The sequence below is a fragment of the Heterocephalus glaber genome, unplaced genomic scaffold, assembly GCF_053883595.1.
Source record: "Heterocephalus glaber isolate CG9 unplaced genomic scaffold, H.glaber_assembly_v1.0 deba00001577, whole genome shotgun sequence".
Lineage (NCBI taxonomy): Eukaryota > Metazoa > Chordata > Mammalia > Rodentia > Bathyergidae > Heterocephalus > Heterocephalus glaber.
The window spans coordinates 26,418,159-26,433,735 of NW_028258358.1; the positions used below are offsets into that span (position 1 = coordinate 26,418,159).

Genomic DNA, 15,577 nt, shown 5'->3' on the forward strand with positions numbered 1-15,577 from the left:
AAAATACCTCTATCTCCCCTAAGTAGAATTCTTCTGACAGTGTTCGGTGAGGCAGCAAAAGCTCAAGTTTAAATCTTAAGCGAAATAAATCATACATGCATTGTTTCTCGTGTGAGAACCCCAAAGCATAAATAAAGAGCAAAATGGAGAATAGATATTAGGAAGGGAAGAACTTGTTCGAATAGGAAGGGAAACAAGAGATAGGAGCAAAGGGAGGTGAGGAAGGGAAGAGAGAGTTAAAGAAAAAAAGAATTGAAGGAAAAAATTGCAATAAAGCTTTTGTAAATGGGGAAGGGAAGAAAGGTTGGAGAAAGGGAAGGGGAAGGGAACAAAAAGAAGAATCAAGGTGTGTTACGTACATGTACAAATCCCACGTGATCAATGTGATCATTGTGTACTACAAACATGTACTAATAAAAATAAATTTTAAAAAATCAACAACAAAGGTTTGAATCTAAAATCAGCAATAATTAGTTGCACGAAATTAGTCAAATCTTTTACTTTCTTTGAACTCTGATCTCATTGAAAAGAGGTAACACACAACTTACGAAGTATTTATTTTGGGAGGAAGATAAGCATTATGTATGCAAACTGTCTAGTATGGTGCCTGTATTCAAAAAAATAAATGACTATTAGAATTTCAAAAGTGTGCAGCTTTGAAATAGAAAATGCCATTGTATTTTCATGATAAATTGATGTTCAAGATATTTCTTCACAGTATACAGAAATTTTCAAAGCAAAGGTGTGATGCCTCTTTAAAATATGACAGAAACATGGTCATGCTGTTTTATTTCTAATAGACTAAGTATTTTTTGAAATAGAATCATCAAATTAAGGAATGTGAGAATTTTTAAAATCTTACTTTCTATAGAGCAATTTAAAATATACTCACGGGCTCCCGTAGTAATAATTCTCACATCTCATACAGTGAAGTAGGACATGCTCCTGGTGGTTCTCCTGAAATACAGTTATATTCCCTGGTACCGACTAAATGCATCTCCCTACCCTGGCACTGATTTACTGAATTAATAAATGTTCTCATCATGAGAACTATAGGTCAGATCTTCGTTTGTGATAGAAATTGGAACCGAAAAGCTTTATGTTTAACTACCTCCTTTCCTGCAAGTCTTTTCAGAACCTGTATGTTACCTTTATGCAAGTTCAAAATTGACCCTCAAATGGACGCAGTAGTGTGATAACTGGAGTGTGGGTTGGATTTCAATACCTATTTTCAGCTTCAATCAGCTGGGTGTTGCTACCTAATTAGAAGTGTCTACCTTAGTAAGGCAGTCCTGGGTTTCCCTGTCCTCTGCCATCCCCTTATGAAAATCAGGCATGAGCCAGAAGGGACATGATAAACCAACTCAAAGTGGAGGCATGAAAGATTATTGAGGTTTCAAGTATTTCATGGTTAGGAGCAATAAGCATTTAGATCCAGGAAATAAAATATCCATGTTATGACATCACATATGTATCTCCAAAGAAGACAACAGGCACTAGAAATCTGTGGGCCATTACAGACTTGATCATTATTTTGGTGCATGCCATCTAAGATCTCGGGTAAGAACTTTTTAATGTATGTAAGTAAACACATTTTCAAGATCTTTTTTATTATATTAGTTTGAAGGCCTGGAGGCTCCTTTTATATGCTTAAAATCTGTTCACATAGACAGTTATCTGTTTTTCCTAATTCAGACGCTAAACAGGGTAGTAGACAGGCACGGTTTCAAATCCTGAATACTCTGTAACTTCTTAGTGTCTTTGGAAAGGTACTAAAACTTCTGGAGCCTGTTTTGTCTTGTCTGAAAAAAGCTGGAGTAATGGTTTAAGTGGGGGAGACTCGGTCAATCTCTGACATTGGTAGGCACCAGATATCTGAGGACTGCCTTGTTTTCTTTCCTATGCCAAGGCCAGCCCTGAGCAGACCTTCATGAAAGAGGTTACTTTGATATCTCAAAGTATTAGAATTTAGTAGGCATTTTATTAACAAGTTTTACTCAGGACTTTTATCATATGAAACTCTTTGGTGAATTATCAAAGAGCACTTTTTTAAGCAAATAGTTTGATTTCATATAATAAATAGTCCCATGACTAGCTTGAGAAACATCAATTATAGCTAATAAATTGCAGATTCTTTTCTAAATAAAATAACTGGGATTCTCATTTTTACTTATGGGGAAATAAAAGGAGAAAAACTGACTTTAAATTCTTTGAAAACTGACTCATTAATATTTATTTTTGCCAACTTCACAGTGATTTATAAGCTGTTTATCAAGCTTTGATAACAAGTTTGGACATTGATAAATTTAACAAATTCAAAGTGAATCACTGGATAGCCAGAAAATGAGTTTCTCACATATCCTAAGCAATCTGTGAGATCAACTATTTCCAAGCCTGGTCCTCAGTAAATACGTATTTCCACTTTAAGAAATCCATAGAGATACCTGTTCATCATAGTTCTGTTGGACGAATTTCAACTGGAAAAAAAATGTTCTCAGTTTTTTTGAGAAAAATCATGAATATCTTATATTTGGAAAACCTTTAAAGAAACAAAAGCTAGACTATTTAAAAAAATTTAGCAGCTATTTTGTGGATTAAGAAAAACTTTAGTTTAGTAGAAACAGCCAGAAAAGAGCAGAGACTAAAAGCACTGGGTGTAGGTTCAGGCTAAAGTCCGTGTCTCTTTATCACTGATGAGCTGTGAATTTGGATTTCTCATTATTTAATCTGTTTCAGTTTCCTCTTTGGTTAAATGTAGCAATGGCAGTACCTTTGTCATAGAGTTTTTGAAAGGATAAAATAACTTTTTGTACTTGGATTAGTGTTCTATACATAGTAAAAGACTACTAATTAGTAGCACATTATATTATAAAGAGTTCATTGATTTCTCTGGAGTCTTAAATGCTCTCAAAGTAAATATCTCATTAGAGTGCAGAGTTTAAAGAAAGCATTAGTAGTATAGAGCTCGAAAGTATTTTAAATGATCATTTATTATAAGCATATAATTGCAAAGATTTTCCTCATATAAGAGAAAATGAAATTTTCACAAAATATGTAAGTCTCTAAAGTGTTTACTATTATTGGATATGTATATATGTGTGTATGTGATTGGACATACATACATATAGAGAAAGAAGTCATCCTGTTGTTAATTATTCATCTTGTAAATAAAGTTGCATACATTTTTGAAATTTAGTTTGCTGTTAATTGTATTTAGTATATTATTTGTTGTTACAGTTTATCAATTTAGCTTATCAAAGATACAAGAACACAGGCCCTATGTTAATCTCTGTGTTTCAACATGTTAGAATAGAAACAGCTGTTATAAGGAAACTCAGCTGAACATTGATTCTATATAATTTTAGAAAAAAGAGGTTTCTAAAGTCTGTAAAATCAGGACCACAATTTCCCAAAATAAATGTCCAGCTCAATATTTTCCTATAGATAATCATTGCTTCACCTCTATTACTTATGCAGTATTAGTAAATATTTGGCTGGTTACATCCAGATTACTTTAGAATCAATATATGATACACTATAAAATCCTAAATTCTGTCAAATTTGAGTTTCAAGTGAATTATACACAAAATGTGATGTAGCTGCTAAGAAAATGAGTATCTCATCACTTCTAAATACATCAAATTTATCTAAATCTGTAAAGATGGAGTATAGTAAATTTTTAATGTGTTTTAGGTATTTCAACTGTATTTTATATAAAAGTTGAAAGCAAAAATTAAAATGGTTGATTGGATTAATTAGATAATCCAAAATTTTGTTGTATTTCTTCTGCAGTGTGGTATATGTTTTCCTGAGATATTGCCGTGCATGGGATTCTTCATAAATCCAGACTAGGGAACAAATAAGTTTGGTGCAAAATACAAGTTCAGTAGATAATGTAACCCAATTAAAATATAATGAGCCTCCAATTTAAGGATTTAAATGAGATATCCTAAATGTAATATATTCTATAGTAAACATGGTGCTTGAACTTGAACAAAGTTAACGATGGCTTCGTGGCAGTCAATGAGGTGCATTGTGGGAGGTTTTGAATGATAAAGAAGTGTCAGAATGTATACATATGTAGCAACCATGGCATTATCACAGCCATAAAGTGTCCAATAAGCTCTTCTTCCTAGAAAGATGATACATATGGACACATAAACATGTATAAAATATTGCATATAGTTTAGACTTTACAACTTCTTCCCGTAAGGTCACAGGCTGGAAGGTAAAGACCTGTAAGGAAAGGACTTTCTTATTCTTAGGGTGAAATATGTTGATATGAAAGTTGGTTCCTACAATGATTTAAATATGATCGTAATTATTTTGAAATTTGTGTTGTATATGTACTTTGTTATTTTGGCTGTGGCACAAGATAATACAGAATACATGTACTTCAGACAGGCAGAAAAACAGAGTAAATAAAATAAATAAAACCTCTAGGGTTGCCCTAGGATTCATAATATATAAAAAGGTGAGAAGGTGTTATTTCTGAATCAAACTTTTAAAAAGTGCTTTTATTCATGTACATATTTGTATTTGGCCACCACAAAGTAAAAGGTGGTGATCAAAGGTGATGCATCAGCTACTTCATGGACAGAAGCCATTCCTGGTTTGGCAAAACATCATTGAAAATTCATTCATGATATCTTGAAGATATCATTTTTACCTTTGCCTAAATTTGTTAAAACTTACTTGGTTTGTTGATCCTGTAGTAGTGTGATTAGTACAGTGCTCAAATGAGCTGGCTCTTCTGAGAACTAAGACTGGAACTCGACAAAGCAAAAGGGAAAGGAATAAGAATTAAAGTAATAACAATCAAAGGGGGCAAGATAAAATTCTAGAGTAAGACAAGGATCAGAATGAATTCAACCAAAGTAGGCTGACTAAAAATAGAAAACTCTGTAAACTAATAAAGAAGAAAAGGAAGATTAATCAGACCATCAGAAGTCATTTGGTCCAAGTCAGCATTCTATGCAGAGATCACTTTTAAAGCTTCTTAGGCAGTGTCTTCTGGCCACTACTGATAGGGAATTTGTTTTCCAAAAGTATCTGCATGCAGCTTGTAGTACAATGAGTGGTTTCTCCTTTCAATGCTAGGCATATCTTTTTCTTGCCCAATATGGAATGAGGTATTTTTTGATTGGAGACAAGTCAAGGGTAATTGTACTGTCCACTGATTTTCTATTCAAATGAATGCTGTAGGATGTTGAGCTAGCTCTGTATTTTCAGCCTCTGCTGGTAGGGGTTTTCTCCACATGTTTGAATAGATCTGAATCCTTCATCTTCTGGAGAGTGGGTGCCTCCATGTTGGATAGCATGGGGTGGAAGTATGATGGCAGTGTGTAGATTCAACGTGGCCCTTTGCCAACCTCTCCTGAAGTTGAAATGATTGACAGTGCTGAGGACCAGTTAAGAGCCACATGTACATGGAAGACGAGTCCAGAATTCTTTAAGAACATACAAGAAATAAAGCTTCAATAATTTTTGGATGACTGTTTCATAGGACTTAGAAATCTTGCATGATTAATTTTTATTTTACTTTTCTGAGAATGATTGTGACACGAATTGAGAATCCGCACCGATAATCATACTTTTTTATTTCTACCTAATTTCTTTTTTAAAAATTAATTTTATTGGTGCATTTTAGGTATACAGTAAAATGACATTCATCATTGAAAATTTGTACCTTTATATAAGATTCTTATTTTTTCCCCATTCCCCTGCCCTCCCTTCAACCTCTCCACTCCTCGCTATTTACAAAGACTTTCCTTCCATTTTTTTATTTCCTCATATTAATTCCTTTCCATTCTTTTCTTTCCCCAATCCTTCCCACTTCACCTTCCCCTTTGGACCTTTTCTTCCTATTTCACAATATCTATTATGCATTTTGAACCTTTATCATGCTCTTTAGTCTATCATTAACATATTAAATCTTTCACACTTGCTCATTATATATTTGTTTTGGAGTCTTTTTTTTGCCTTTTCTAAAAAATCATACTTTGACCTAACATACTGAGAAAAGAGTCATATGAACATATGTTGCTTGTGGTGGGTGGGATTTGTTGTTGTTGGAAAGAGAGAGAAATTTAAATTTATTTTACTATTCCACCAACCAGTAGGGGAATAATTATGAAATCACACAACTAAGAAGCCTGGAGGGACAGATGACTGAAAGTTTGACTTTGTACAGTTTCTCACAAATATTATCAGGATTTTTATCCACCTTCTAATGATACATTTGTTTATGCCGTTTTCTCAGGCACTCTGTCCCAAAGCGATAGCAAGGTAGGCTGTTCTGTTACTAGGCTCATCATCCTCTAGTTTAATAAGAAAAAATAGAACTTATTTTCTTTTGCTGAAGTCCTTATATAAATTGTGTAACTTTTCTGTAAATTTTTTGTTGAATTGTTATCAGAATATGGTAGATTTTTATTTGAATGTTTATTCTATTTGAAATCACTTCATAATACGTGTAACCAGCCCCACGGTTTTCATTATTGTTTTGTATGTATGTATTGTGTGTATGTATTTATCCATGTTTGATTATTTGAGACAAATCTTGTCCAGGCTGGCCTTGAACTCACCTCTTGCTTCAGCCTCCCAAGTGTTGGGATAGTAGGCATAGACCACCATGCTTACTCAGCCCCACATTTGTAAACCAGAGTTATAAGATGAGAATATAGGCTGAAGCTGATAGGACAGCAGGGACCGAGTCTAACTGGGCTGGAACTAGAGCTCTGTGATGTCCTGGATGATAATTTGTGTGGGTATCAGTAATCCTGGACTGCTGACTTCGAATTGGGTGAGTTAACTGAGCATAGACAAAAACTGGAAGGCGTCTTTCAGAAACCTAGAGGGCTGAAGAAGTCGTTGGTGCTTCTGTGCATTAACATGCATTCTTACCTGGGAAAAGGCGCAACTCATGATTAGTTCTTCAGTAAAGTTGACTATGGCTCAGATTCATATGTTCTGTGTTACTGTCAGTTCAACAAATATCGGTTTGAGGTTTAAAGTTGGCAATAGGAGGATCTCAGAGTTATCAGTTTGTTTTTGTTATTAGGGTTAGGGTTAGGATTTTTTACTGTATAATATTTCATGTGTATAATCCTAGTTATTTACTAAAAATACTTTTATCAAAGAAAGAAAGAAAAAAAGAGAGAAATCAATCAATCAATCAATCAACCAACCCTTGGGCTCCTGCCTCTCCCTGCAGCAGCTGCTGACATCCTGAAGACTCATCCTTGAGTCCTCCTCCCACCCCAGAGCCATGTGCAAGGTCCACAGAACCAGCTGTCAACTGAGAGCCCAAAGGATTTCCTCAGAGGATGAATAAAGGCAAAACCAAACTGAAATGAAAACTAGGAATGACAAGTTATAACTTATAATAGGAAAGGATACTCCACAAAGAATATCTGCTAATTAAAAATATGCCACATAGCAGTGACACATGTGTAACAACAATAAATTAAGATAAAGCATCATAAAATATATATAAAAACTGAAGATCAAAGATGGTAGGATACAAGAAATTTTAGAAACGCAACCCAACAACATAGTGGAATTCTAGAAATATTTGCTTCAAAACAGAAATAAGACCTCTTTCTCAAATATTACACACTCTAAATTCATGTCTACATTAACTTGTAGTGTTATTAACACAATTGAACAATTATTAATACCAATCAAGAAAATATTCAAAGAAGATCTATTAATGGGCAATAAGCATATGAAAAGATATTCAGCATATTTGGCATGAGGGACATGTACGTAAAACCCCCAGTGAAACAATGAATTACCACTCCACACTCTGCAACATAATTATACTCTGCTGTAATAAAAAATATAGTCAATGACAAGCATTGGTGAAGCTGAGGAGATTTTAGAGGTTAGTTGACAATTTCTGTTTGGTCATACTTAAGTTTCATTTTTCTAGAATGTGAAATTAATTGATTTGGGTTTTGAATTGTTTACACAGGACAGGAGGCAGATCCCTCTTTAGTGTAATCACTTCCCAATTCAATATTTTGACACATACTTCAAGAAATAAGTCTGTCTCAAAATTCTACATATTATATGATTCTAATAATATGAAAAGTCCAGAATATCAAACCCTTGGAGACAGAATGTAATTTAGTGATTACCAAGGGTTGAGGAGACACAGCAAGGGAATGTAGAATCACTGCCAATGCAATATGGGTTTTTCTTGTTTAGTGGGAAGGGTGTGCCAAAGTTATAAAATTATTATAAAATTCAAAAAGGTTAATTTATGGTACATAAATCACATAATAATAAAATTTATGAAAACAACAAAGTTAATAAAGTCATTATAAAAAATTGTATCGTATAAATTTGAAAATTGACTCATATAAGTGGAAAACCACTATATTCCAGTGAATAATTTCTATTTGTAGGTTTGTTATTTTGTTCTTTCCTTGGCATGTTTTCTGGAGGCTTTGGGAACTCTGGAGGAACAATGTGTCTTCTTTGTCATCCACAATGACACATCAAATATGTTTTTAGAAAAATTTTGTGTTTAATGCTACAATGTCCTTCAGAGAAAAAGTTCTCATATATTAAAGATTTTGTTTTCCTCACTTTCAGACCTTGAAAAACTGTTTTGGCATTTAAAAATTTGGGGATCAGATAAACATAAATAGAAAGGCAATCTCATTCATTCATTCATTCAGACATTCAGCTAATACATATTGAGTGTTTTTAATGTATGAGGCACAGTTAAATATTGGATAGATACCTACTGGGCTTGTAGTTGGACTACTAGCACTTCTGGTCTATTCTCTATGGAGAAGTCAGAATAGTGTTCCCAAAGTGTGACACAGATTGAGCCTAACATCTTTCAGTGGCCTCCTATTTACCTCAGAATAAAAGCTAAAAGCTTACTGGTCTTTAGAGCTTTGAGCAGTTTGTACTCCACTGTCACTTTCCGGTTATGTCTTAATAACCAGCCATGCTGGAGCTCTCCTGATTCCTTTAGCATGCAGTCTTCTCTCTTGCATATTCTTGGTTGTGTCTTTCTGAATGAAATAGTCTCTCCACTGATGACCCTGTCCAACATCTTTAATGCTAGTACTGCTCCTCATTTCTGGTCTCATTCTAGATGTAAATAACTACAGGAAATGTTCCTTGACTTTAGAAGTAAATGTTAGTTAATTTCATAATACACTCTAGTAATGATGTTCCTTTTCCTTTATAATATTTTGTATGCATGAAGTTATTTATTATTTGTTTATTTTGAATTGTAGGTGCCAAAAAGGACTGTTTGTAGATATCACTACATCCTTCGAGTTTTATGTATTGACATGTGTGCTTCTTAGTATCTGTTGATCAACTGGATAAATCTGGCCTGTATTATGTATTACCTAGACTGTGAGGACTGGTTTTAAATTCATCATTTCCCTCTGCTTTGGCCTTCTTTGTGTGTAAAAGAATTAAAGCTCGTTAGTGTGGCATAGGAGTTCTCCCCATGGGGATAGCACTTCTCGTTGTCCGTTTCATCCCTTGACTCCTGACTCTGCCCTGCCCCCCGCATTGAATACATGTTCCAAACTTATTAAAGTGGATGTAGTGCTTCAGTGGTCTCACTTTACCCCATGTTACCCTGAATATTTTTCTGCTATGCCCACCTCACCAGTAAAACTGGAAGTTCATCTAGAGAATTCACTTGATCTTTTTCATTCTTTATCCCTGATTCCTATTAAAATGTCTGGCAAATAGTTGCTGAACTGAAGTGACCTAAAATTGGACAGTAGAAACTTCTTGATTTAGTGCACTGAATTAGATTTAATTTCAATCATTTACAGTGTTTCACAGAAGCTGAAATTACTAACATTTCATACCTCCCATGAGAACACAGTAAGACAACTGTGATAATCTATAATTCTTTTAATGAATGCACAAAATTTTCCATTTAATCTTTTATAATAAAAATGTTTTGACACAATTAATATTATATCTGCCTTTGTCTCAGCACAGACAAAATTCCATTTATCAAATTAGGTTACTGGACATAAGGGCAAAAGAAAAATAATAAATATTAAAAGCAAATCATGATACAGGCAGATTTAATTTAGGGTGATTAATTCTGGGAGTGGTCCAACACCATATCTTCCATCCTCCAGTTCTCTGTTCAAAAATGCAGTCATCACGCATTGGGCTTTTCTGTTGCATGTACTGGTCCAGCTGTAGGGCAACCAGAGGCTGCCCCAGGGACTGGTGAAGGACTGAGTCTCCACTGTCAACTTAAATGTTCTTTACATTTTGCAAGCTTGTTCCTCATTTACAGATTCCCCATGGTTCAACTAAGGAATTCTTAAAACTATTTTTTTTGCAATTCACTAGTGTTCTTTTAGGTGTAAGTATTCTTTGAATAATGTACTACATGATCTTAAATTTGGGTAAAAATTGAGTATCCATCTCCTAGAGAGTATTGTAGGTTGTTGTCTTTATGCAGATTATGTCCAAAGCTCTAATAATCTGCCATTTAGAGCTCCATTACCTACAATGAATAGATCATTTACAACGTACTATATTAAACCAAGAAATCCTTTTTTTCTTTGCCTGGACATAGTGTAGATTTTATTTTCTAAAAACTCTTTAGAAAGTGATGCTCAGAGGGGTGTTTCATAATTTTCTGAGGTGGTAATCTTCCTAACTGAGCTTTGTTTGGTGCTTTGGTGACAAGCAAATTATTTTGGGGGGAAGTTGAAGGTAGTGCAGCCTGGAATCTTTCCTGTTAACTCCAGGTTCAGCTCGAGTATCAGTTGTGATCCTCTTCAGATTGGTCCCTAATAACAGGGAATTAGTTACCTTAAAAGTTACCATAGGCTCTGGAAACTTAGTCTGGAAACTGAATTCCTTTGAAAAAATCCACATGGATTGGGTTTAATTAAATTTATTTCAGATGAAGCCATATGAAAAATAGAAGACTAAACATTTCCTTCACTTTTAAAAAATGGTCCATTTCCACACAGAAATGATAGTAATATAGCTGAGGTAAACATTTTTATCTATGATATTCTTCTTGATTTACTAACAATTTTTAGTTAGTTCATTATCCATACAAACTGGTAATTATATATCAAAAGGACTATTGGAATGAATGCCCTAGCTAATGGATCATCTGCTTCTCCACACTTTGCCAACAGTTGACACTGTCAATCTTTTAAAAATGTTCTATTTGGGTGGATGAGATTGCATTTTTAATTTCACAGATAAGTATTGAAGCTTTCATATGTTTATTGCCTTTATATATTCTTTGTTATTTAAGTATTTATATCTTTGCCCATTTATTTTTCCCACTCAGTTATTTATCTTCTCAGTTTTTCAAACATTCTGAATATTAAGCATTTGCCTATTAAATATGTTGAAATTGTTTTCCCATTCAGCAACATCTCTTTTAAATACTTTTCTAACCATGCAATTTCATGACATGTGAATGTTACATGGAGTGTTAGCTATATAGATCAATGGATGTGAAAGACAAGAAAAGCAGAAAAATTTAAAAGTCCTTATTGTGGTAAGTAGAAATACACACTATTGTACTTTGAGTACTATATGGAAAGGGATATATTTAATTCTTTCCTGAATTGTCATTTGACTATTCCCAAGAAATGGGGCAAATAGGAAAGGTATTAATTCATTTGCATAATTACATATATCATCTGTCTTGGGTGGGGGATTGATAGCTTTTGAGAACACCTAAAATTGTCCAACCAAAGTCAATCCATTCCTGTGGTCCACTCCAGACACTTGTAGGACAAATCCTACTGGGGATGCACAAACAAAATACTTATGAGTTTGATAAATAACCTCAAGTTGAGAGTTGAAAGGCAATTTAATTTCACAGGTGATATCTTAATAGAAACTTGAAAGGTTGTAATATTTAGGCAGGTTGGAAAGAGGAAATGTATACAGTGAGAAGTACAGGGTAACACTGGAGACCATAAGTAACATGATTTAGCTGAAGCACAGCATATTTAAAGTGGAGTGCTGGGAAATTTTGAGGCTCGGTTTTAAATTCACAAGAAATGCTTTGGTTTGCATTCATTAGGAGAGGCAAGAACTCTAAAGACTTTGGATTGGAGAAACGGTATCATCAGAACATTGTTGGGAGCCTGAAAGGAAGGGTTGAAGTTGGGGATATTGGGAGAAAGTCACCAAGGGAGCTCTTGAGTCTGTCCCAGGCAGAGCTAGTGAGACCCATTCTTGAGTGGTAGAAATTCCAGGACAGGGGCAGGAAAGTGGAAGAGCAAGACACCACTGAAACCAGACAGCCTCTGCTTCAACATTTTCTCCCTTAACTCATAACATTTCTGAAACATCTTTGTTCTGTTTTAGCTTTCAAAAAAGGGAAAGCATGGTCAATATTGATGTTGATAGAGAAAATTTAAACTGTAGGTTAGTTATTAAGGTAGCTGAAGTAGAATAAGTAATCTGTTCCTTAAAAGATTTACCTTTCCTGTAACTCTTATTTTTTAAGGTGATGGCTAACTGAACCTTTGACCTGTAACCTAACTGTAGATAACATTTAACCTGGAGAAAAGCAAAGTAGAAATGTTTGGGTAGTTTGCAGTGTATGTGTTTTAGGCACCATTTGTTTGTTATATGTCTGTGACTATAACCATTAACAGGAACTAGTTGTAAAAGAGAAACAGAAATTTTACTAAGACCACCAGAAATGAGGTAATGGCAAAAAGAAGATATAAAAGGAAATGTTAAAACAAAGGATGGGGTGAACATTGATCAGATGAGTTTCTGGCAGTCCCCCCTTGCTAGTGAGTAAAGGTTTTGTTTTTTTACCCAACTTCTGTGTCTCCATACATTTCTTTCTGTGATTCCAGAACAATGTATTCTCCTTTACATTTTAATCTAATTTTATTATTATTTTTTTAAATTTACCTTTTCAATTAAGTATTTTTTCAGTAATAAATGAAATGGTCAAGTTCCACTTTTATATGGCCACCCTTTCAATTTCACCTCTTTCTAAACTTGATGCCTGGTTGCTTTTCCTTCTCTGTGGTTTTGCTTAGGCTGGCCAGTCCACTTTCATGACAGAGCCTAGTGGTTTGTGGAATATCATACTGTCTTAACTCCTGAGAACTTCATGTTCACATAAGAAAAAGAAATATTTATCTTTCCAGAGTCCATATTGAAAACTGTAATTGAATAGGCCTTTCCTAGTATAGCCAAACTAATATCCACATTTTAAAATCCTGTGCCATCTCCCGCCCTTCCTCAAAGTGGGATTTCTTTCTTTTTCCTCTCTACAGTGATTATCTAAAGCCATTTGCTGTGCCCCTATTTCACGGTTATTTTATAAAGGTTCCTGTACATCTCACAGCTTATATCATTCTTTTGGCAGATCCTTTACACCCTATTGAGACATTATTCATACTGTACTGAATTTACATGTTTATCAATTTGTGTCACACTTGGAAATCAAACCTCCCTAACTAGATTATAAACTGCTTGAAGAAAAGAACCTAGAGACTTGGGAAAACATATTCTAACTCCAGTTTTTATTGCCATTATCAATGATCCTTCACACAGCTTAAAGAGAAAAAAAATTTTATTTTAGAGGTTTTTAAAATCCCAAATTATCACACGTTCACAGTTATTTATGTTCATTTTACAAATGTTGAAAGATAGACACCAACACAATTTACAAATGAATTGCTTAAAGCCTGACAGTACATTTTCTCCAGAAATCTGACATGGCCAGTGACTCAGATTTCCAGGATCAAACCAGTTATGTCTGGCTTCCCCATTTCCATCCGTTGGCCATCAAGATCCCAAGATGTTTTAGGATCTGAGGTATGGATGATTGCAGAAAGAAATGCATTCCAAATTCAAATCACTTTTAACTTCTTGTCTGATTGACATTTTCACACTACAAAAAATTTTGCCTCACTTTTCTTTTTAAAGAGAAGTATCTTGGTTCAAAGCCGAATCAGTCTCTGCTATTAAACATACAATCACATTGTAATAGTTTTGGTCCTAAAATAAAAGAAAACAGAACAAAGTTACTTGTCTCCATGCCTACTCTGGGGACCCCATAAACAAAGCATTTCTTTGCATATGTCCCAATATCCACTTTCCTATTTACTTTTACCTATTACAGCCGAATTAGTGATTATGCTTTATTCCCATTTTCTCCCCAAACATTGCAGTCTTTACAAATCACTTAGGATTCTTTTCCTTGTTAGATACAGTGATTAATTTTACTTCTCAGCTTACTTGGATTGTCAGTAGCTTTTGATGTATTTAATTATTTCCTCTTTATGTAAGAATACTTTGTTCATTTGTCTTTTGAGGTATTCACTCTCCTGGGATTCCTCTTCCTGCTTGACAGGTTCTCTGAATCCTTCTTAACCTTCTGTTTTCTTCCCATGTAAATGCTCGCATGCCTAGCAATCCGTCTTTAGCATTTCTCTTCCATATCTTTTCATCCTACCTGCATACTCTTGATAATAGCATTTACCTGTCTTGCTTGACTTCTCCCTTGAGTTTTTAATTCATATAACTGACAACTTACTTGACAGCTCCTCCTGGAGGAATACTATTCGCAGGAAGCTATACATGTCCAAGAGAGAATTTTAATTTCTCCCCAAACTCTCTCTCCCCTTAGTCTTCTTCATCTTATTTAATGATACTCCTGTTTTCCTAGTTGGTTGAGAGGAAAGATACCTGAGTCAGTTCTTGGCCCATGTTTCTTTCAGCTGCTGTGTTCAAATTCTGCTATCTCCATCTTCAGAATACATATACCTTCCTGTTGGGTCTCATCCTCATGGGCTACCCTTAGCAAAGCCAGCATTATCTGCCCCCTGAAACACAGCAAAAACTTCCATATCAGACCTCAGTACTTCTATTGTGTCTATCACTTTCTTATGTTCTGTCAAGACTTCTCTCTAAACAATAGCCAGTATGATGGTTTTAAAAGACAAAAAGGTCACACTATCACCATGGTCAATACTCTTCAAGCCTTCCTAGCTCGCATAGCACACAAACTCACCCTTTGACAGAGCATATATGAACTACAGGATGGCCATTCTCTCTGACCTCGTCCCTTTCAGTCCTAGCACTAGGTGACATTTTCCAGCTGCAGTGGGGTTCTTTCCCTCTATTGGCAGACCTGTTCTACTTACTGTTCTATCTGCACATGGGCTTTTCCTTACAACTTCCTCATTGCTGCCGCTTATCTTCATTTAGAGCACAATTGAAATACTACTTTCTGAAAAAGTCTTTCTCGACTACCTGATAGAAGCATTTGATGCCCATTCCAACCCACCCTGTATCAATGACTTGTCTTTAATTGAATACCATTACTGAAGACATAACGAAATCTGTTTATTGCTAGAATTTTGGTTTTTCCGATTAGAATATAAACTCTTTGAGAGCAGGTTCCTATCTCTTAGAATAATGCTTCACAAATAGTAGGTGTTCAATTTATTTGACAATATTGTAATCCATAATAAAACAAGAATGAAAATCCATATGACTGGCTTTCTGTTGTTGGAACTTGCCAAACTAATATGTTGCTATATCTGCAATCAAGAGA

General features: G+C 34.7%; 1 protein-coding gene across 13 annotated transcripts in view; it reads left to right on the forward strand.

Moving 5' to 3' along the window:
* The window catches only part of Gpc5 (glypican 5), a 1,453,028-nt gene that overhangs the window by 326,922 nt on the left and 1,110,529 nt on the right, over nt 1-15,577 (forward strand). The window lies entirely within an intron of this gene.